At 35.8% G+C, this 21,930-nt stretch overlaps 1 protein-coding gene across 9 annotated transcripts in view; it reads right to left on the reverse strand.

Moving 5' to 3' along the window:
• Nucleotides 1-21,930, reverse strand: part of C2H9orf85 (chromosome 2 C9orf85 homolog) — a 241,069-nt gene that overhangs the window by 203,598 nt on the left and 15,541 nt on the right. The gene's annotated exons all lie outside the window — the stretch shown is intronic.

Raw genomic sequence — 21,930 nt, forward strand, 5'->3', positions numbered from 1 at the left:
TCAATTTGTTTTTTGTTTTTTTTTTACAAAGGTAATGGTTCTTCCACCCACCACCCTGTCCCCAGAGAGTTTCAATCTGTTGCCCAGGTTGGAATGCAGTGGCACAATCTTGGCTCACTGCAACCTCCACCTCCCAGGCTCAAGTGATTCTCTTGACTCAGCCTCCCGAGTAGCTGGGATTATAGGCGCACGATACCGTGCCCAGCTAATTTTTTGTATTTTTAGTAGAGACGGGGTTTCATCATGTTGCCCAGGGTGGTTTTGAACCCCTGAGCTCAAATTATCTACCCACTTCGGCATCCCAAAGTGCTGGGATTACCGGCATGAGCCACGGTGCCTGGCCAGCAATGGTTGTTAACTAGGTGTAGCTCAGAATCATTAGAATATTTTTTTTTGAGACAGGGTCTCACTCTGTCACCCAGATTGGAGTTCAGTGGCACAATCTTGGCTTACTGCAGCCTCCGCCTCCCAGGCTCAAGTGATTCTCTTGACTCAGCCTCCTGAGTAGCTGGGATTACAGGCGTGTGCCACTACCGCCCGGCTAATTTTTTGTATTTTTTAGTAGAGACAGGGTTTCACCATGTTGGCCAGGCTGGTCTTGAACTCCTGACCTCAAATGATCCACCTGCCTTGACCTCCCAAAGTGCTAGGACTACAAGTATGAGCCATTGCGCCCAGACCTCATCTAGAAAATTTTTAAACTCCCAACTGATTCTGAAGTATACATGTCAAAACTCAAACTGTATAGTTAAGATATGTATATTTCACGATACGTAAGTTATATCTCAATAAAAACATAATAATAAAAAAGAAAACCTAGCTAATATTTGAAGACTATCATTTCTACAATTCAAATTCTCCCTGTGAGTTGGAATTAAACAGAGAAGTTGGGCTGTCCTGAATTGTCAGTTTGTAGGGCAGAACAGACTGAAATTTGAGGAAGGGGTGCCAGAAGCAGCTGGAAGCAAAAAGGCATTTCATTACTCAATTTTATCCTTTTGAATTCTCATGTTAAAAAAGTTTTAGAAAAGTTCCCTCTACTAACCTGATTTCTTCAAAATTAAAAAATATATATTCTCATGTGACTATGTGGTAGAGAAAGGGCTTTATAAGGAAAAGATCTTCTTATTACAACTTTCTTTTCAAAATGTGTTGGGAAAGAAGGCAGGAAAATTTACATGTGTCATGTATTTTCTCTAATAGTTTCATATTTCTGTAACGTACTCATTTGATTCAGGACATAGACTATATATTTTTACTGAGTACTCTTGAGAATTCTCTAGTTTGCTTTGGCTGTGGAAGCTTGGTCTTTGCCTATTGTTGGAATAATGAGCAAAAGACATTTAAAATTTTCTTTGCTTCTTTTGTTTCCTTTTAAAATTTCTCAAGGAGAGAAAGAAATGCATCACAAATATGCAGATTCTTTGGGAAGCTATTAGATATTAAGTTAAAAGCACAATGTTTGGATCAGATCATCTGAAAGAAACAACAACTTTTGAACAGAGCTTGATATTCTTCAAAGTTCTAAAGAAATAGATAAAATATTTGATAAAACCTTTATTCAATGAGAGAATATTTCAGGAATATTGCACAAAAAATTTAAACTGTGAAATATATTCCATTTTATTTAATTTTTCTGTTTCTTCAAGGAAACTTTACCATCAGGATATGTGAATATATTGTGTTTGCGTTTAACTTTGGGATGAGAAATATATTCTGTTATGAATGGTACGTGCGTGTATTCCTTCCTTCTGGACATAGATGGTGAGTCCCAGTTCTGCATGCTACTATCATCCCTCCTTTCTCTGGGCCTCTAACTGCTTCCAGAAGAAGGGAATCTGTACCTACACACCAAACTTCTCTTCCTCTCAATCTTGATACTTATTAATAGTTATCATGGATAAAGCTAGCTAAGAAACACAGAATCAAAGTTCACATTCATCATTTGTCTTCTCTGTTGTCTAGAACAACTTATTAAGCATTACTTATACTTCCTTAACTGAATGAGTTTGAACTATGACTACAATATGAATGTGATATTAACTTCCTAATTAGAATATTCTTGGAACACAGAATGTTTCATTTTCTGCAATTTTATTACATATAACACATTCTGCTTAACTAGGAAGCATTCTTTGGTTTCTTGTTTGTTTCTGTATCCAATTTCTGATAAGTTCATCTTAACTTACAAAGCTGTGCATACTGGTTTCTTTAGGGTGGATCAACAATAGAACAAAACAGGTCTTTGTGGGAACTTGTCCTGTGAGTGATGTATGAAGCAGTATAAATAGATATGTTGTACAGAGTTCACATGACTAACAGGCACTACTATAAAATTAAACTTGATTTTTATGTGTTAACAAATTAATGAAAGTAAGAATGAAAAAGAATAGTACTTTTCACTTAAAAATAGATGCAGAGAAAAAGAGAAGTATATACCTGTTTTATCATATTTTGGCATAATAGAAGTGAATTTCAGAGATGTGAGCAAAGAAAGTTAATCCTAGTTTAAGGAATCCTTCTGCCTGAGGCAAAGGAAATTACAATCTTACCTTATTCACATTTATATTTAAAATTTACCCTATTTTGGCAATTAATTTTACTATATCCCTTATGGTAGAAGATCATAGACAATTAAGGTTAAGATTTAAGGATGCCCAAATACAAAATCAAAAGTTTTATAAATACAAAAGCCTATAAAGGTCATTTAGTTCCAACAAGTTACTTTCCAGATTTTTGAAGAGAAAAAAGAATCTTCAGTGGAAGAGTCCACTGAACTTAGGAATCAGTGAAAGAAACCCTTATTTATCAAATGAATACTTTTCAAAGTCAGAATAAACTTAAGGAACATCAAAAGACATGCTTACTTAATATATACATAATGTTTTAGCCACCATTCATACAACTTTTTTTTTTCTTTTTTGGAGATAAGAGTCTTCGTTCTATCGCCCAGGCTGGAGTGTAGTGGTGCGATCTGCAACCTCTGCCTACTGGGTTCAAGCAATCCTCCTGTCTCAGCCTCCTAAGTAGCTGTGATTACAGGCATGCACCACTATGCTGGCTAATTTTTATATTTTTTTAGTCGAGATGGAGCTTTGTCATTTGGCCAGACTGGTCTCAAACTCCTGGCCTCAAGCCATCTGCCTGTCTCGGCCTCCCAAAATGCTGGAATTACAGGCATGAGCCACCACACCCAGCCAAGACAACAATATATTTTAAAGTAAGGGTTGTTATTGATGCTTTAAGCATTCTATTTATTGTCAAACAATACACCTTTAACACAGTAATGCCACACAGAAGTTGGGTGAGAAAGGACTTCAAATCCCAAGAAGGTAGCAGGAGCAAATTGTAAATATTATATCTGCATCAACATGCTGATGCTGAAAAATATTTTATAAAATATAAAGTATCAATTAACAGAAAGAAGATACTATGGTAGGTGAAAAAAATTTGAATACCATTCAAAAGCAACTAAAATAATTTTTCCTTAGGATTTTTTTTTTGTACATAATAATTATTTCAGAATTTCCAAAGGTAAAATAAAGGCCTAGTTACTCCTCTTAATTGAAAACAAACAAACAAACAAACAGAATCAAAAAATGAATTCTCAAAGAAAAATGCCAGTGCCAATTCCAACGCTAAAAATCTATTTCCATAAACTGACTTTGTTCTTTTCCCTGTATTACTCATCCCCTAAAATAAGGTATTTTATGATACTACTGCTACAACGTTACTCCAGAAATAGAAACTTTTATATCTTATTTAATCATATTTTTAAAAGTACGTCCTTTCAAATTTGCTAGAAACAGTCCCTTATTCTAAATTTGGCCTGGATTTGGGGGCAAGAATTCATGTAACTAATATCAGTAACATGAAAATCTGACTTTTAGGCTGTGAGTTTCAAATCATAAACTACATTATTTAATGTCCTTTAAATGTGGCTAAAACACTGTTGGACATAAAGTATCTTACAAACACAACCAAAAAATAGAAGAGGGAATCAGAATGAGAGAAAAGTGAGGGCAGGAGGGAAATTGCAAAGCAGTCACGAGTGCAGATGGAAAGTACCCTTGCTAGAGGTGGGCCACCAATGAGATCTGAGCTTTCTAGCACCCAGTAAAACATAACTCAATGTCTGTAACGTGCCAAAAATCCAGTTTCTCAGAAGCAGCACAGCTATTCTTGTTACTGAAATGTAAAGTTTCATCTTTCCTACACCATGTGATACAGTAAGCAACACTCTTAAAAACGTCCTTACAACACAAAGCATTTCACAGAACTGTTTTCTACTCTGGTTCTCAATGTAGGCCAGTGTTATAATGTCTAAACAGAGTGCAACAAAGTTATTCTTAGGCTTACAATGTAGGTACAAATCCCTGATAGTCATGGAACTGCAGTAATGCACTGCATATCATAAAGCCATCTTCAATAAACACTATTTCTCTCAATTGAGCTCTAAAAGCATTCCCTTCTATTATGAGAAATGTCAAACTTGCTGAAAACAGTGAAAACAATACTACTAATACCATATACACACTCTCAGAGATAACTATTAACATCTTACCTTTTTGCTTTTTTTGTGTATGGGTACAGGTAAAATAACTTATGAACATCAAGACAATTCACCTCTTTTTTTTTTTTTTTTTTTTTTTTTTTGAGACGGAGTTTCGCTCTTGTTACCCAGGCTGGAGTGCAATGGCATGATCTCAGCTCACCGCAACCTCCGCCTCCTGGGTTCAGGCAATTCTCCTGCCTCAGCCTCCTGAATAGCTGGGATTACAGGCACGCACCACCATGCCCAGCTAATTTTTTGTATTTTTAGTAGAGATGGGGTTTCACCATGTTGACCAGGATGGTCTCGATCTCCTGACCTCGTGATCCACCCACCTCGGCCTCCCAAAGTGCTGGGATTACAGGCTTAAGCCACCGCGCCCGGCCAACAATTCACCTCTTAATACTCATCACATCCTAGCAATAAAGACTTTCTTGTACTTAACCACAATACTGTTACCACATCTAAGAAAAATGAAAAATAACTCCTTAATATCACTGCATATAGTCAGTCTATGTTGAAATTTCAACTGCTCTAAAACAGCTTTCAGAGCTGTTTTTTCCTCCCCAAATCAGGATAAGTCAGTATTTAAGTACTGTTTAGCTGTTATCTCTCTTTTCAGCTATTTATGATTTATCCCCTATTATATGGATATTTTTCAAAGTAACAGGCAAGTCATTTTACATAATATCCTACATTCTAGATTTTTCCATTTTTTTCACACTGTAATTTAACTTATTGATTTATTGCCTATAAATTGGAAGTTAGGCTTACAGGATTAATTATATTCAGTTTAAATATTTTTTGGATCAGAATAATTCACTACTGTGTAGCAGTAGCACCATCTTCATAGCACAGTACTTCATATTACTCCAAGTCAGGAGGCACCTTGTCCAGTTCTCACCTTGTCAGCAATGCTGAATTTGACTGATAACTTGCTTAAGGTGGTGACCCAGATCTCTTCAAATTATAAAGATTATAATAATCTGTGGAGGCCATGTTAATGTACCGTACCACAGTAATACTTTCCCTCATGGTTTTAGCATCCACTCATGATCTTTGCTTGAATCATTCATTTTACTAAGTGATGAAGAATGCTAACTCAAATCTATTCTTTCTAAATTAATTATTTTTTAAAAAAAGATTGTCAGCTTAAATCAGTTTAGAGGTACATACATACCACAAAATTCACCCATTTTAAGTATACAGTTCTAATGAATCTGACAACCAAACTTCCAACACTTCCATCACTCCAGAAAGTTCCCGAATTCCCCTTTGTTGTCAATCTTGTCTACTACCTCCCAGGTCATAATGATTTTGAATCTGCTCCTACAGGTTTGCCTTTTCCAGAATATCATATAAATGCAATGGTTAAGTACATACCCATTTGAGGAGCTCATTCCTTTTTTTTTTTGGTGTTCCATTGTATAAATTATCATAATGTTTACTCAGTTCACCAATTAAAGGACAATGGAAGTTATTTCTAGTTTGGAGTGCTAGTAAATACTGGCATACAAGCTTTTGTGTGGACATATTATTTATCTTGGGTTAATTCCTAGGAATGATATTGTTGGGTTGTATAATAGGATGCTTAATTTTATAAGAAACTATTAGTTTTTCAATATTGCTGTACCATTTTGCATTCCTACAAGCCATATGTGAAGATTCCGTTTTTCTACATTATTTCCCAGACTTGAAATTTTATTTTAGTCATTCGAATAGGTATGTAGCGTTGATTTCAATTTACATTTCTCTAATAACTAATAATGTTGAACATCTTTTGATGTGTTTACTTGCCATGGTGGGTTTTTTTTTTTTTTTTTTTTTTTTTTTTAGACGGAGTTTCACTTTTGTTGCCCAGGCTGGAGTGCAATGGCGGCGTGATCTCCACTCACTGCACCTCTGCCTCCCAGGTTCAAGTGATCCTCCTGCCTCAGCCACCTGAGTAGCTGGGAATACAGGCATGTGCCACCATGCCCAGTTAATTTGGTATTTTTAGTAGAGACGGGGTTTCTCCATGTTGGTCAGACTGGTCTCAAACTCCCAACCTCAGGTGATCCACCGCACCCGGCCTTTTTGTTTTTTTAAGAGAAAAAGTTTCACTCTGTTGCCCAGGCTTGAGTGCAGTGGCATGATCATAGCTCACTGCAACCTCAAATTCCTGGGCTCAAATGATCCTCCCCCCTAAGCACCACATGTAGTCGGGATTACAGGCATAAACCACTGTGCCTAGCCCCACCCTCTATTTTCTTTGGTCAAGTGTCTATTCAAATCTTTTGCCTCTTTTTTTTTTTTTAAAATTGTTCATTTTCTTATTGAGATGTGAGAGTTCTATATATTAATATATTCTGGATAACAGCCCCTTATCAGATACATTGCAAAATAGTCTCCCAATCCATGCTTTCATTTCCATTATCTTAATAGATTTTCCTAAAAGCAGATTTTTTTAATTCCAAAGAACAATTTATCAATTTTTTTCTTTATGAACCATACTTTTTAACTCTTGAATCAAAAAGATCTTAATCTGTTTTCTTCTGCAAGTTCAGTAATTTTAGGTTTTATATTTAGTCTACAATCTATTCTGAGTTACTTTTTGTTTGTATGTGGGGTTCTTTTAAAATTATATATAGATGTACAATTTTTCCAGCACCATTGAAATGCCTTTGCACCTTTCTTAAAAATTAAGTATGTGTAGGTCTATTTCTGGATTCAGATCCTGTCATATTAATCTATGTGTCTAATCTTTCACCAATACCACACTGTCTTGATTCCTGCAGCTTTATGGTAAGTCTTGAAATCAGTACTTCAATTCGTCCAACTTTTTTTTGTTTCCAAAATTGTTTGGCTATTCTAATTCCTCTGCTTTTCTATATAAATTTTAGACTCTGTTTGTTGATTTCAACAACAACAACAACAACAAAAACCCTGCTATGATTTTGATTAGGATTACGTTGAACCTGTAAATCAATTTTGTGGAGAACTGACATCTTAATAGCATTCAGTCTTTCAGTCCATGAATATTCCATTCTTTATTAGGTTAAACTCAGTCACTTGTAATATATTGTTCTTTTTCTTTATTGATGAGTTTCATATCCTAGTATTTGGTTAATTATTTTTGAGTGTATATGTGTGTATATATATATTTTGAGACGGAGTTTCACTCTTGTTACCCAGGCTGGAGTGCAATGGCGTGATCTCGGCTCACCGCAACCTCTGCCTCCTGGGTTCAAGCAATTCTCCTGTCTCAGCCTCCCGAGTAGCTGGGACTACAGGCGTGCGGCACCATGCCCAGCTAATTTTGTATTTTTAGTAGAGACAGGGTTTCACCATGTTGACCAGGATGGTCTGGATTTCTTGACCTCGTGATCCACCCGCCTCGGCCTCCCAAAGTGCTGGGATTAGAGGCGTGAGCCACCACGCCTGGCCTGAATGTATATTCTTGAGGAATTGTACTCCATAGTAATTTGGAGGTTTTTTTCCTAATAATGTCTTTGGTTTTGGTTTTGTCTGTTTTCGTTCTCAGGTGCTAGAGAATTTATATACCTTAGAAAAACACAAGAGAAGAAAATCATGTAATAAGAAGAAAATCATATAATAATAAGAAAATCATACAATAATATAGTATTATGTGTATACTATTTTTTACCAGACTATTTTATAGATGAAAAATACTTCTACAGATCAATTTTATAGATTTAAAACAATGAGTACTTATATATAAATATTCAAAATGTAGAAATATTATAAAAATACAGAAAGAAAAATACAGAAAGAAAAAAGTCCTATCACTCAGAGATTCTATACTTTGCAGCACTTCAAGTATACATATTTACAAAAGTTCACATTTTTTTCCACATATGTTGTTTTATAACTTATTCATTTTTCCATATTAACATATATATTTTTAAAGCATGTCTTTATTGGCTGTATTATAGTCTATCAGAGTAATATTATTTACTTAACCTATTACCTATTATTTGACAGCTTAAATGTTTCTAATTCCTGAATATATATATTAAATATATTAGGCTATAAATATCAGAAAACTTCTAATAAACATGTAAATTCTCATTCCATTATATTTATACATAAAAAGTTCTGGTTCCGTTTCAACAACATTGTAAGAAAATTAAAGGAATTGTATTAGATCCAAAATCTCATAGCAAAAAATAAATATCCCTTTATTTAGTCAAGTGCATACTACTCCTTTATGAAGCTTCTCTAAAAAGAGTTTACATGTATGGATAAGAATAAGAGAAAAAAGCCAGGTGCAGTGGCTCAAGCGTGTAAGCCCAGCACTTTGGGAGGCCGAGGCAGGTGGATCACGAGGTCAAGAGATCGAGACCATCCTGGTCAACAAGGTGAAACCCCGTCTCTACTAAAAATACAAAAAATTAGCTGGACATGGTGGCACGTGCCTGTAATCCCAGCTACTCAGGAGGCTGAGGCAGGAGAATTGCCTGAACTCAGGAGGCAGAGGTTGCGGTGAGCCGAGATCGCGCCATTGCACTCCAGCCTGGGTAACAAGAGCGAAACTCCGTTTCAAAAAAAAAAAAAAAAAAAGAATAAGAGAAAAAAACAGTTCATATTCTTGTTTTAACTGCCAATTTACCAATACAGAACTAATTATAAAATGATTTTATTTGGTAAACATTGTTGCTATAATTAAGTAAACAAGAAGTCTCAAATTTGTGCATATTACTCAACTCAGCTGACTTGTATTTTTTAAAAATGATCAAATTTAGAATGAGTACACATAATTATTTGGATAGTGAAGCAAATGTGTCCCACTATTGTCCAGGAAAGCTTGCTTAGCTTTTTTATCTTGGCAGTTAAATTTTTTAAAAGAATAGAAGACACTACATTTTCCTTTTTAAGAAAGGAATTAAAATTCTTGCTATAATCAACTTATTACATTTACTATAGACAGAATACTGCTACTATATAAAAACTTTCAAACCTATAAGCCCTTTTAAAATGTGATATGAAGTAATCATTTGAATGTGTACTATCCTCAAAAATACCTTATTTGGACAAGTTACTTAGCCTTACTATTTTTATGTATTTTATTATTTCACAAAATGAGCTAGTCATACAAACAGCCCAGAAATACTTTTGAAATGAGTTCTGGTAGTAAAATTGGTTTTACTGTCATTTAAGGAAAATATAAAATCAAAGTTATTACCAGCTTACTTCTTTTTAGGAAACTACATTTGTTCCACATAACTAATTACAGAGTAATCAACATTTATAAGAATTCCTCACAAAATCTTCAGTCCAAGTTAAGCAAAGTTATTACCCTAAAAAAACCTGATATATACACATATATCAAATAAATATTTCAGTAACTAATATTTGATTTTAATCCATAAAAATGTAATTAAAAGATATCTAAAGTATAGGTAATATAGATCTACACAGATCTGCACTGTGAGCTAAAATAATATTCTCTGAAGTCTAGTCCATCCTGCTCCCATTTACTCTAAATTTATCACAAATTTTTAAAACACCAATAACAAACTGAGAAGTGAAAATATATACTAGAAATATTCAAAATTATCCTTTTGTTCAATATACTCACAATATAATCTTTTTCTAGTCAAGAAATAATATTTAATTCCCTCTCCCATTTTCCTTGTTACTGCTAGAATCTTTAACAAATGACATCTATAATAATGAACAATCACATTTTTATCCAAAGACTGAATATAAAATGAGTTCTGATCATCCCAAACAAAGAACTATTCTTTCAATAAGTGGGTAAAGCTATTGTCAGTCGCAATTATGCAGACAGGGTCTGTGTACAAACTAACCACTGATTTATTTCAGCAACTAAGCAAACTACCTAGATTTTCACCGACAAACCTAATGCATACGCCAAGTGGAGCCACACCTACCTACAGGCAGAAACATGCTGTAGCAGTTAACCTTTTTCTGGCAGTAGACAAAACCTATTTAAGCAACTTATTTTCCCAATTATATTTTTCTCACTTTTAAGGAAATTAAAATAGGTTAGCATTGTATTTTAACAAATAACATTTGTGAAGCATTCTAACAAACATTGCACTGATAAATCTATCACAACTTTCAAAGTTTCAACAGGTCGGGTACAGTGGCTCAGGACTATAATCCCAACACTTTGGGAAGCCAAGATGGGAGGATCACTTAAGCCCAGGAGTTTGAGACCACCCTGGGCAACCTAGGGAGATTCTGTTTCTACAAAATAATGAAAATTAGCCAGGCAAGGTGGTGCACACCTGTTGTCCCAGCTACGCCGGAAGCTGAGGTGGGAAGATCCCTTGACCATGGGAGGTCAAGGCTACAGTGAACTGTGATCATGCCACTTGTGACAGTGAGACCCTGTTCTCCCCGACCCCCCAAAAAAAGCTTAAACAAAGAACTCTAGTATGAAGATTTTTAATTTTCTTCATTCCATTCCAATTCAGGAAGGTGTTATGAACATTAGAAAATATTTTTAAAAAAGGACTTATAATATGATGGTTTAAAATTACCTTTGAACTATCTTCATTATTAACTATGAGACAGATATTTGCAGTAAATAATAACCCAAGAAAAACTCATGTAAATGGAAACAAATTGCTTTATTGTTGCAGCAGTAATATGGGAAGCACACCTTTCCTTCCTCCAAATTTTGAGTGTCAATAGTTTTATCTAGAAATAATGTCTTTCCTGAAAAAAAGACTCTCTTTACATGAGGGGTAGTACTTTCAATTCCATTTGCTTCTTCTCAAGATGTGTTGCTGATACATCTTTTAGTCATCAACTCTCTATCTCAACCCTGTTCAGTCCCTTCTTTTGACATTATTTTCTCCAGGTCAACTGAATGCATAACTACAGCCTCAGCAATGAGCTCAATGAAGATTATATCCAAAACTATGTCCCCAGGGCTAAGTAATGTCTTTCTAGAAGTTCTGATGTCTCTGACTGCATGTAAGATACCCATTTTCCTCCTCACAACAAATCCTTGAGACACCCAAAATTCACAGACTAAACAGCACTCAATTAGCAATACAATCCGTTCTTCCGGTGTCCCAAACTTCATCTATAAAAATCTTTAGATAAAAAAAACTTAGGACATTTTGTTGTTGTTGTTATTACTTTTTCCTCTCCTTTCACCTTTATGTCTCTTTACCTCCTTATATTAGGTCCTCATTGCTAATCTGTATTACTGAAGTGGCCTCTCAAACAGAAGATGGGTTATAGAGTATAGATGGAGGGAGTGAGACCAAACAGTGAACAGTTTGTTTTTTCCCTGGTAAAATACACATAGCATAAAATTTACCATCTTAACAATTTTTAAGCGTACAGTTCGGTAGTATTAAATACATTCACATTGTACAACCATCACCACCATCCATGTCCAGAACTCTTAGCATCTTCCAAATCTGAAACACGTAACTCTTATTTTCCCTTCCTCCTAGCCCCTGGCAACTATCATTCCACTTTCTATTTCTATAATTTTACCACTTTAAGTATCTTATGTAAGTGGAATTACAGAGTATTTTTTTTTTTTTTTGGAGCAGGGTCTCGCTGTGTTGCCCTGGCTGATCTCAAACTGCTGGCCTCAAGTGATCCTCTTCCCTCGGTATCTCGAAGTATGGAATTATAGGTGTGAGCCACTGTGCCTGGCTAACATTTGCCTTTTTGTGACTGGCTTATGTCACTTAGCATGATGTCCTCAGGTTCACTGATGCTGTAGAATATGCCAGAATTTGCTTCCTTTTTAAGGCTAATATTACATTGTATGTATGTAACATATTTTGCTTATCTACTTGTCCCTCGATGGATACTTCAGTTGCTTCTAGTTTTAGCTGTTGTAAATAATGCTGCTATGAACATGGATGTACAAATATCTCTAAAACCCTACTTTCAATTCTTTTGGGCACATACCCAGAAGTGGAATTGTAGGATCACATAATTTTGTTTTTAATTTTTTGAGGCGCCACCATGCTGTTATCCAGAGCAGCGGTACCATTTTATATTCCCTAACTTGGAGTTCTTTGAGCTTCCTGGATGTTTACATTCATGTCTTTCATTAAGTTTGGGAAGTTTTCAGGAATTATTTCTTTTCCTTTTTTTTTTTTTTTTGAGACGGAGTTTCGCTCTTCTTACCCAGGCTGGAGTGCAATGGCACCATCTCAGCTCACCGCAACCTCCGCCTCCTGGGTTCAGGCAATTCTCCTGTCTCAGCCTCCTCAGTAGCTGGGATTACAGGCACGCACCACCATGCCCAGCTAACTTTTTGTATTTTTAGTAGAGACGGGGTTTCACCTTGTTGACCAGGATGGTCTCGATCTCTTGACCTCGTGATCCACCCGCCTCGGCCTCCCAAAGTGCTGGGATTACAAGCGTGAGCCACCGCGCCCGGCGTGGAATTATTTCTTTAAATATTCTGCCACTTTCTCTCTTCTCCTTTTGGAATTCCACAATATGTAAGTTGGTCCACTTGAGGGTATCCCGTAGATTCTTTAGACTCTGTTCACTTTTTCTCAATCTTTTATGTTTCTCACACTTGACCATTTCCATTGTCCTATCTTCAAGTATACTAATCCTTTCTTCTGCCTGCTCAAGTATGCCTTTGAATCCTAATACTTTCTTCTGACTGCTAGTATGCCTTTGAATCCCTCCAGTAAATTTTTCACTTTACTCTACTTTTCGCTCTAGAAATTTTTTTTGGGGGGGGTTCTTTATAGGACTTTTCTTTATTGATATTTACATTTTATTCATATATCATTTTCTTGGCTCTCTCCACATATTTCTTTAGTTCTTTAAGTATCTTTCAGATAGCTGTTTCAAAGTCTTTAGTAGATCCATCATCAGTTCTTTTTCAGGGGCAGTTTCTGTTTACTTTTTTCTCCTTTTAAGGAGCTATATTTTCTTTTTCTTTCATGCCTTAGGATTTTTTCTTGAAAACTGAACATTTGATTCAAATAACATAGTAACTCTGGAAGTCAGATTCTCTTCTTTCCCCAGGGTTTGCTTCTTTTTGTTTTTTGTTATTATCATAGATTGTCTCATAAAAATGAAATAATCTAGATTCAATAAATGTTTACAGAGAAAATAACTAGTACAGAGCTGGGACAAAGCCATGACTCTGTAGAAGACCAAGTTTGAAGCCAGTTCTCAATCTCTAGTGTCTACAAGACCCTACTGAAGAGTATATTAAAAATCAGGTTTCTGGGCCCTACCTTCTGAGATTGTGGTTTTATAACTCAGGTGTTTCTGTTGTAATACTTTGACAACCTATAGTTAAGGGATGGGGAGTGCACTAGAGTAAGTAAGGTATGAGGAATGCCAAGAAATAGTTCTGACAGAATGAGCTTCTATGAAAACAACCCCTTCCTCCCCTGACCACTTCCCAAGGTAAGGTAGACCTAGTTGCACAAACTGAGTGTGTGTGCTCCTTGGAAAGCTACTCATGTAGACTAGAGTATCAGATCTGAGCATCAAATACAGGAGAAGGTAATTACTAGAATAGTTTCATGTATGATTTGAGGACCACATACATCAGAATCACAGATGAGGCTTCTTAAGAATGATGATTCCTGGACTCAACCCCAAGATACACTGATTAAGAATGACTGGCACCTGGGATTCTGCATTTTAAACAAGCTTTCCAGATGATCCTTAAGCACACCAAAGTCTAAGAACCACTGCCCTAGGCAGTTAAAGCAAACTGACATTTCTAGAGGAATGTGTTCTCTACCTCACCTCTGCTACTGGGTACTCTTAAGGAGGTAATACACTTTTCCTTAGAAAGAGACTTACTACTCTTATAGTTTAAACAACACTGGTAGTGTAGGTGAAAAATAATAAATTGCTGACAAGTGTATAGTACCTTCTACTTAAAAATCTATTTTTACAATTAATTATATCATTTCTTTACAACTATGTTGAGGGATGAATAGTACTATTCTTACCTTATATAGGACAAAACAAACCCAGACAGGTTTAATAATCTGTCCAAGATTGCACAACTACCAAATATTACAATCTGGGCTCAAGACCATGCCTCTGACTGTAAATTTCATCATTTGCCCCACTATTCATACTGCCTCTCTTTTGGAAACTAAATCTTAGACTGATTTTTAATTTCACCACTGAGAGCATTAATTCTTTGGGATGATGAATTTTTAGCTCCAAACAAATGACTTAAAGCTTTGAAATATACAGTGCTTACCGAGTACACACTGTTTAGTTACAGACTAAACATTCTGAGGCTGTTTCCGATATTGATACATTAGTCTAGCATATGCAGAAACAGTCTCCAGAATAATCTCTGAACTGACAGGAAAAGATATGGTAGAGGCATATGGTCAGGAATCCAGAAGAGCTATTATTTTAGAAGCTTTTCCAAAATCGTGTTATCAAAATGCATCACCCCCCAGATACCATTTTCCCCAGATTCTCATTTTGTATGACTAAAGTCCTTTAATTCAGACATGGTTTGACATGAGTACTGCACTGTATAGAAGTCATCTGTTTTCTGGACTGACTTCCTGCATGGTCAGAAAAAATAAAGCTTATATCAGTAGTTTCTGGCTTTATTCCTATTCCTGAAATTTAAGCCAAATCTAAACACCTTAAAGGCTGGAAAACTATTCCTACTTCCTCACTCTTCCCTTGGTCTTACCTCTGCCTTAGTAATAAGTTCAAAGGTCAGACCAAATTTGTTAGTGAATCTAAAATTAGAAACATGCTAAGAAATGTAGGTATTTTCTAGATCAATGAATCTCAACCTTTGTGGTGTCTTCTTTTTTTTTTGAGAAGGTCTTGCTCTGTCACCCAGATAAAGTACAGTGGTAGGATCATGGCTCACTGTAGCCTTGACCTCCCAGGCTCAAGCAATCCTCTTACCTCAGCCTCCCAGTAGCTGGAACCACAGGCATGTGCCACCATGTCTGGGTATTTTTTTCTTTTTGGCAGAGACAAAGTCTCACTACGTCACTATGTTGCCCAGGCTGGTCTCCAACCTCTAGGCTCAAGCAGTCCTCTCACCTTGGCCTCCCAAAGTGTTGGGATTACACGTGTGAGCCACCATGCCTGGCCTGTTTCTGTCTTTATTGTCCACATGGCCAAACCTTCATCATCATATACAGAAAGTGGTATATTATAATTAATAGGGAGAGTAATAAATATTTTGAGGAAAAACAGGGGAGAACCTGAAACATTATCTTCCAACAGAGACTATTCACATGAAAATTAAAGGAAATACAGTTATATGCATGAGTTTCTATCTTCTTAGATCTTCTATTATCCTTATCATTTAGCTCCCTGCTTGGTTGTTTATGTTTCCGGTCAACGTTCTTTTGCTTACTCAAGTTGAGTGACTTCATGTGCATGAAACATGGCTGTACTTTGGTCAGGTATCTAGACAAAAGCATTCTTAGGAAAGAATTATTTATCTACAAGTTTATTATAAAATAGGTCTTTTGGTTTTTATTATAAAAACAGTAACAAATTAAATAATTTTTATTCAAAAGACTGGTACCATAAATCTATAAACCACATGTCTAATTCATTTTTAAAATTCTCCCTGCTATTTTTACAACATTCCTGTGGCTAGGAGTAGGTATAATTATCCTTGTTTTGCAGATGAGAAACCCAAGGCTCAAAGAATTAAGAGATTTGCTTGAGGTCACAAAATTAATCAGAAGCAGCAGAGGCAGAATCCATAAAAAGATATCTTTAGGATTAGGGCATGCTATTAAGTTACAAGTGGAACATGTGTTCCTATAGCTTTTCAGATCTTCTAAATATTAAAATAAAAAATATATATGACTTGGTAGAGCACACATTTTGATTGGTACAGTGTTTTATTCTAACACTGGTATGTTAACTGCTTTATATATAGGGCCAAATATGCTGGCTTTTTCCTAGAGTAATGTTAGAGTATTATACATTATTTAAAAGTCACAAAATTTCGAAGTTGGAAAAGTTCATTTAGAGAACAAAATATTATTTTTGCTAAGCAATATTCCCAGAGAGGAGGATATAGTTTTCTATGATGTTGTTCCCAGATTTTCAATACACTGAGATCTAAACAATGAAGATCTAACTAAATGGTGAGCAATATGGGCCAACCTATGTACAATTCAACTGGAATGCAAAAAGCACCACTAAAGCAGCAATTGTGTAGTGCCATGAGGCAACACACATGTTTTTATAAGTACTTATTAAAAGTTAGTCACCATTTGAGATCTTGTCTAACCAGTATGGTATGCCCCAAGTTAGTGATCTTAAAAGAGACAAACCACCGATGGACTATTGTTTAACATGTATTAAACAAAAAAGAAGAATGAGATTTATTTCCTAATAGGTATGTATGGAGTTAAATCTTTCGAACATAATAATTGGTAATGTCCACAAACCAAAAGATTTATCTTTTAAGAAAATCTACTTTGTAAGTCATTTACTTTGGTCAGGTCTAAGAGGACAATTACCATCTTAAAACTAGTTAACTTCCTTAAAGATAGTTGCCTTGCTCCGGTCATATTAATATGTCACAAGAATAAACTATTTATGATAATAATGAATTCAGGAGTCAACTCATATCAGGAAGAAATTAGATTGTACCATGATTCATTTAGTTTAAAGCTCAGTATTCACATATGACTTTACCTAATTTCAGTTGAGAGCATTTTCTCACTCTTAAAAGAAATAACACAAAGAGGATTTTGATGACAAGGACATAAAAAACTAAGGGATAAAATTGATATATATTTTCAATGAAGAATGCAAATTACCTGTAACAAAATATATTTTATTTCTATAGTTTTGCCGTATCTGAATTTATCCTATAATTCATTTAATTCTCAAATTATCCTTGCGTGAAAGAAAATAAGTGATATTGTTATATATTGATATTCTAACTTACAGATTGGTATAACACACCCAAGGTTATATAAAGAGTGACTCAGTTGCCACGTGTGGAGTCTACTCCTGGTGCTTTCCTGACTCCAAGTTTAGGACTCCTCCCAACATAGTAAGCTGGAAAATGTGTCACAGGTTAGAATTAAGCACAGTATGTATCATGACCACTCTTTGTTGTCTACAGGAGCAATCCCAAAAAGTATGAGCTAGTATGTACTTCACACTATGCTAAGCATCTCAAAGATTCAAAAGATTTATGATACACAGTCCTTTCCTCACAGTGCACGCTATAAATCTGAGCAGCAAGCAATATATTCTTAGAGTTAAAATGGTGTTTAAAATAAGAAATTAACTGATTTCTTCAAAGTAGGCTTTTAGAAAAATTTGCATTGAGAGGAAGGCATATAGATCCAGGGCCAATTGACAGCTGGTGTAGATATTCACATAAACCATTGCCATTTTGTTTGTTTGTTTGTTGAGAGTGTCTCACTCTGTTGCCCAGGCACAACCTCAATTCACTGCAACCTCTACCTCCTGGGTTCAAGCAAGTGTCCTGCCTCAGCCTCCCAAGCAGCTGGGATCACAGCAATGTGCCAGCAAGCTCTACTAATTTTTGTATTTTTAGTTAGAGTTGGAGTTTCATCATGTTGGCCAGGCTGGTCTCGAACTCCTAGCCTCAAGTGATCCGCCTGCCTTGGCCTCCCAAAGTGCTGGGATTACAGGCATAAGCCACTGTGCCTGGCCATGAAATGCATGTAACTTGATAAAGAATAGAGAATAAAGTAATCCAGATAACTGATTTTTACAGAGAGGAGAAATCCCAAGTTTTTAATGTTATATTATAAATAATACTAGAGTTCAAATATCACTTTACTAGCTGAACTAAAAATCTACTTCAAGGGCTTAATTCAGCTATATTTAATTTTAAGCTTTTTATAATAAGAAGGTCTTAGTAATACTACTAAATTGCTCACTATTGCTTCTTGTACACTAGTCTTATCTCCCAGCTAGACCATTAACACTACGAAGGCCAGAATGATAGGCAGTTAGACTTTTTTTTTTTGAGACGGAGTTTCACTCTTGTTACCCACGCTGGAGTGCAATGGCACAATCTCGGCTCACCGCAACCTCCGCCTCCTGGGTTCAGGCAATTGTCCTGCCTCAGCCTCCTGAGTAGCTGGGATTACAGGCACATGCTGCCATGCCCAGCTAATTTTTTGTATTTTTTTAGTAGAGACGGGGTTTCACCATGTTGACCAGGATGGTCTCGATCTCTTGACCTCGTGATCCACCCACCTCGGTCTCCCAAAGTACTGGGATTACAGGCTTGAGGCACCGCGCCCGGCCAGTAGTTAGACTTAAAAATTTTGATGGCAATACTGATTTTTCTTGTTTATGGCTTCTCCATCACCCAAACAAGACAAGATTATTAGCTTGCATTTATTTTTAATCCCTCGCTTTGGCTGAAACCTGGAACTACGGGTTTACATTTTTTTTTGCTAAAAAATTTACCTCTTCTAACTCTATATAACAACAGCATTTAATTTAATCACCATATTGGCAATCATTTTAAGTTAAATCAATTTTACTTAGTTCTTGGTTCATCAGTTTCTTCTCTTATATCTTTTTTTATTCTGGAGTACATCCCTAAATGTATCCTTACCTTTTTTTTTTGTGACAAACTTTCAGCCTGGATGATTTTTTGCCCTGACATATAAGCGAGCCATAGCTTAGCTCTATAAGGAATTCTAAATTCAAAATATTCTTGTACAGTATTTTGTAGACCTTGCCCTACTTTCTATAATAGATGAGAAGTCTGATGCCTACTTACAGTTGCTTTATAGTTAACCTCTTTTGTCCCTCTGAAAGCTGGCAGCAATTTCCCTGTATCATTAGAGTTTACCAACCTCATCATGCTATGTCTAGGTAATGTCTTTTCCCCACAATATTCCTAGAAAGCACTTGATAGAACACTTCTTCTTGAAGGCCTAAGATTTTCTTTAACTTTGAATTTTTTTTTCTTTTTATCCTTTCTTTCTTACCTTCCTTGTTTTCTGTATTTCCTTTAGACATAGTGACTTTCTTAGCTTGAGCTTCCACATATCAAATTTTATTTAATAATTTTTATCACTTTCACCTTTTTGACTAGATTTTAGACAAATCCATTGGTTTGATCTCCCAAATCACTAATTTAGTCTTTGACCTTGTCATATTCAGCCATCCTATTAAGACGGTCACACAACCACAGTGGTAGTTTTTAAGCAATGTCATAGGATTCTTTTTACTTATTTATTTATTTTTTTGTATACGGCAGTGTTTGCTGGGTTTTGGACTTTGAAAGCTTTTTGAATCATTAAGGATACAATTTAGGATACTTCAGGTTTCAATTGGAGTTTATAAAAGTTCTCTTCTGTGACTTATATTACCTCTCTTAACTGGGCGTGGGAGGGTTTCTAGTCATGCATTTCTGGTTTTGATTTTCCTAAAAAGTTTGGTCTGCTTAGCTTATATTTATAAATGAGGGCCTAAATCTACATTATCCATATGGTAACCAGTATTCACATTTGATTATTTAAGCTGAATTAAAATTAAATAAAATTAAAATTCCCCAGTTGTGTTGGTCATATTTCAAGTGCTCACTAGGGACATATGGTTACTGGCTACCAAAATGGATAGCAATTATCTGGCATTATTTTCATCATAGAAAGGTCTATTGAACAGTACTGCTAGTGATTAAAAAGTTTTAGCCACAGAATGGATTACTAAAGCAGAATTGGGAATCACTATTGCTTTGGAAGTGAATTCAGACATTAATTATACAATCCCTGGCTCTGTTGATAGATTAAAAATTAACAGATTATGGCTTTGCTTTAGTATACACAGGAAACATTTTGCTTCTAAGCACAAGAGTTTCTTTGTTAAGCTCTAAGACCAAAAGGGAATCAGGTATACTGCTCTTTCTCTCTCATAGCATTTCCCAGTTTAAAAAGTTGTTCTTCTTTCTTGGCCTTATTCTAGAGTTTTACTGAAAAATTCTTTACTTCCACCCATATTATATTGCAAATTCATATACTGTTTAGTTATATAAGTCAAATCCTCTCTACTTCATAAGTTTCCTTAATTTTTTAAATAAAGGTAGGACTTATTTTCCTTTTGTTTTTGTTTAACTGCTGAATATATATGTTACAATGTATATGTCACTACATTGAGATATATATAGAAACAGCTTTTTCATTTCTTACAGATAATCTGGCCTTTATCAGACGCCACTGATTGATTAAAACAGTCCCTTTCAGGTGTATGTTCCTTTTTTTCGAATTTTACCACCTCATATTTTTTTCCAATAGCGTCTGAGTGGACACGGAAGAAGGAACAACCTCAGAGAAGGGACCTGTCTTTGTACTGCTCTCCTTAATGCTCTTTTCTGCCGATAGAACCTTTTTCAGTTTTTTGGTATCATAGTTTTTTTTTTTCTTTCTTTCGTTTATCTTTTTACTGAGATTTGGGGAAAAAGAAAACTCTTGCCGCAGCTTCCCAAGTAGCTAGGATTAGAGGCATGCACCACCATGCCCAGATAATTTTGTATTTTTAGTAGAGATGGGGTTTCACCATGTTGATCAGGCTGGTCTCGAACTCCTGACCTCAACTAATCCATCTGCCTTGGCCTCCTAGAGTGCTGGGATTTCAGGCCTGAGTCACTGTGCTCAGCCAGGAAAAATAAAATTTTAAGTATATGTTCAGTCAGCCATCTGAGTTAGAAAAATACCTTAGTTAAATTTGACTGACTTTTCTTACTGGTCAGTGAAGAAAAATACCTTAGTAAATGTGTCCCTAGAGACACATTAAAATTAGAATTAACTAATACAGCCGGAAGCGGTGGTTCAAGCCTGTAATCCCAGCACTTCGGGAGGCCGAGGCAGGTAGATCACGAGGTCAAGAGATCGAGACCATCCTGGTCAACATGGTGAAACCCCGTCTCTACTAAAAATACAAAAAACTAGCTGGGTGTGGTGGCGCGTGCCTGTAATCCCAGCTACTTAGGAGGCTGAGGCAGGAGAATTGCCTGAGCCCAAGAGGTGGAGGTTGTGGTGAGCCGAGATCGCGCCATTGCACTCCAGCCTGGGTAACAAGAGCGAAACTCCGTCTAAAAAAAAAAAAAAAAAGAATTAACTAATACAGAAGCCAGGATCTTTTTTTTTTTTTTAATATACTAAGGACTAGCTGACATTGAATCATCATATAAGGGTCAAAGAACTGCTCATTGTTCTGTATTGGTCAGTTTAAATTCAAGCAACAGTGTTACATACGTAAACGTAACCACAATATTATTTTATATCAATAAATGGATGACAACTTAACCCACATGACTATTCTAGTTCTACTGAAAATGAGATTTGGCATTATTATGTCACTCAAGTTTATGGGAAACATGACGTACTATTACCATAGTGTCTTGTGATGAAGGCTAATGATGGTATACTGAA

This window comes from Saimiri boliviensis, chromosome 2 (genome assembly GCF_048565385.1).
Source record: "Saimiri boliviensis isolate mSaiBol1 chromosome 2, mSaiBol1.pri, whole genome shotgun sequence".
NCBI classification, from domain to species: Eukaryota; Metazoa; Chordata; class Mammalia; order Primates; family Cebidae; genus Saimiri; species Saimiri boliviensis.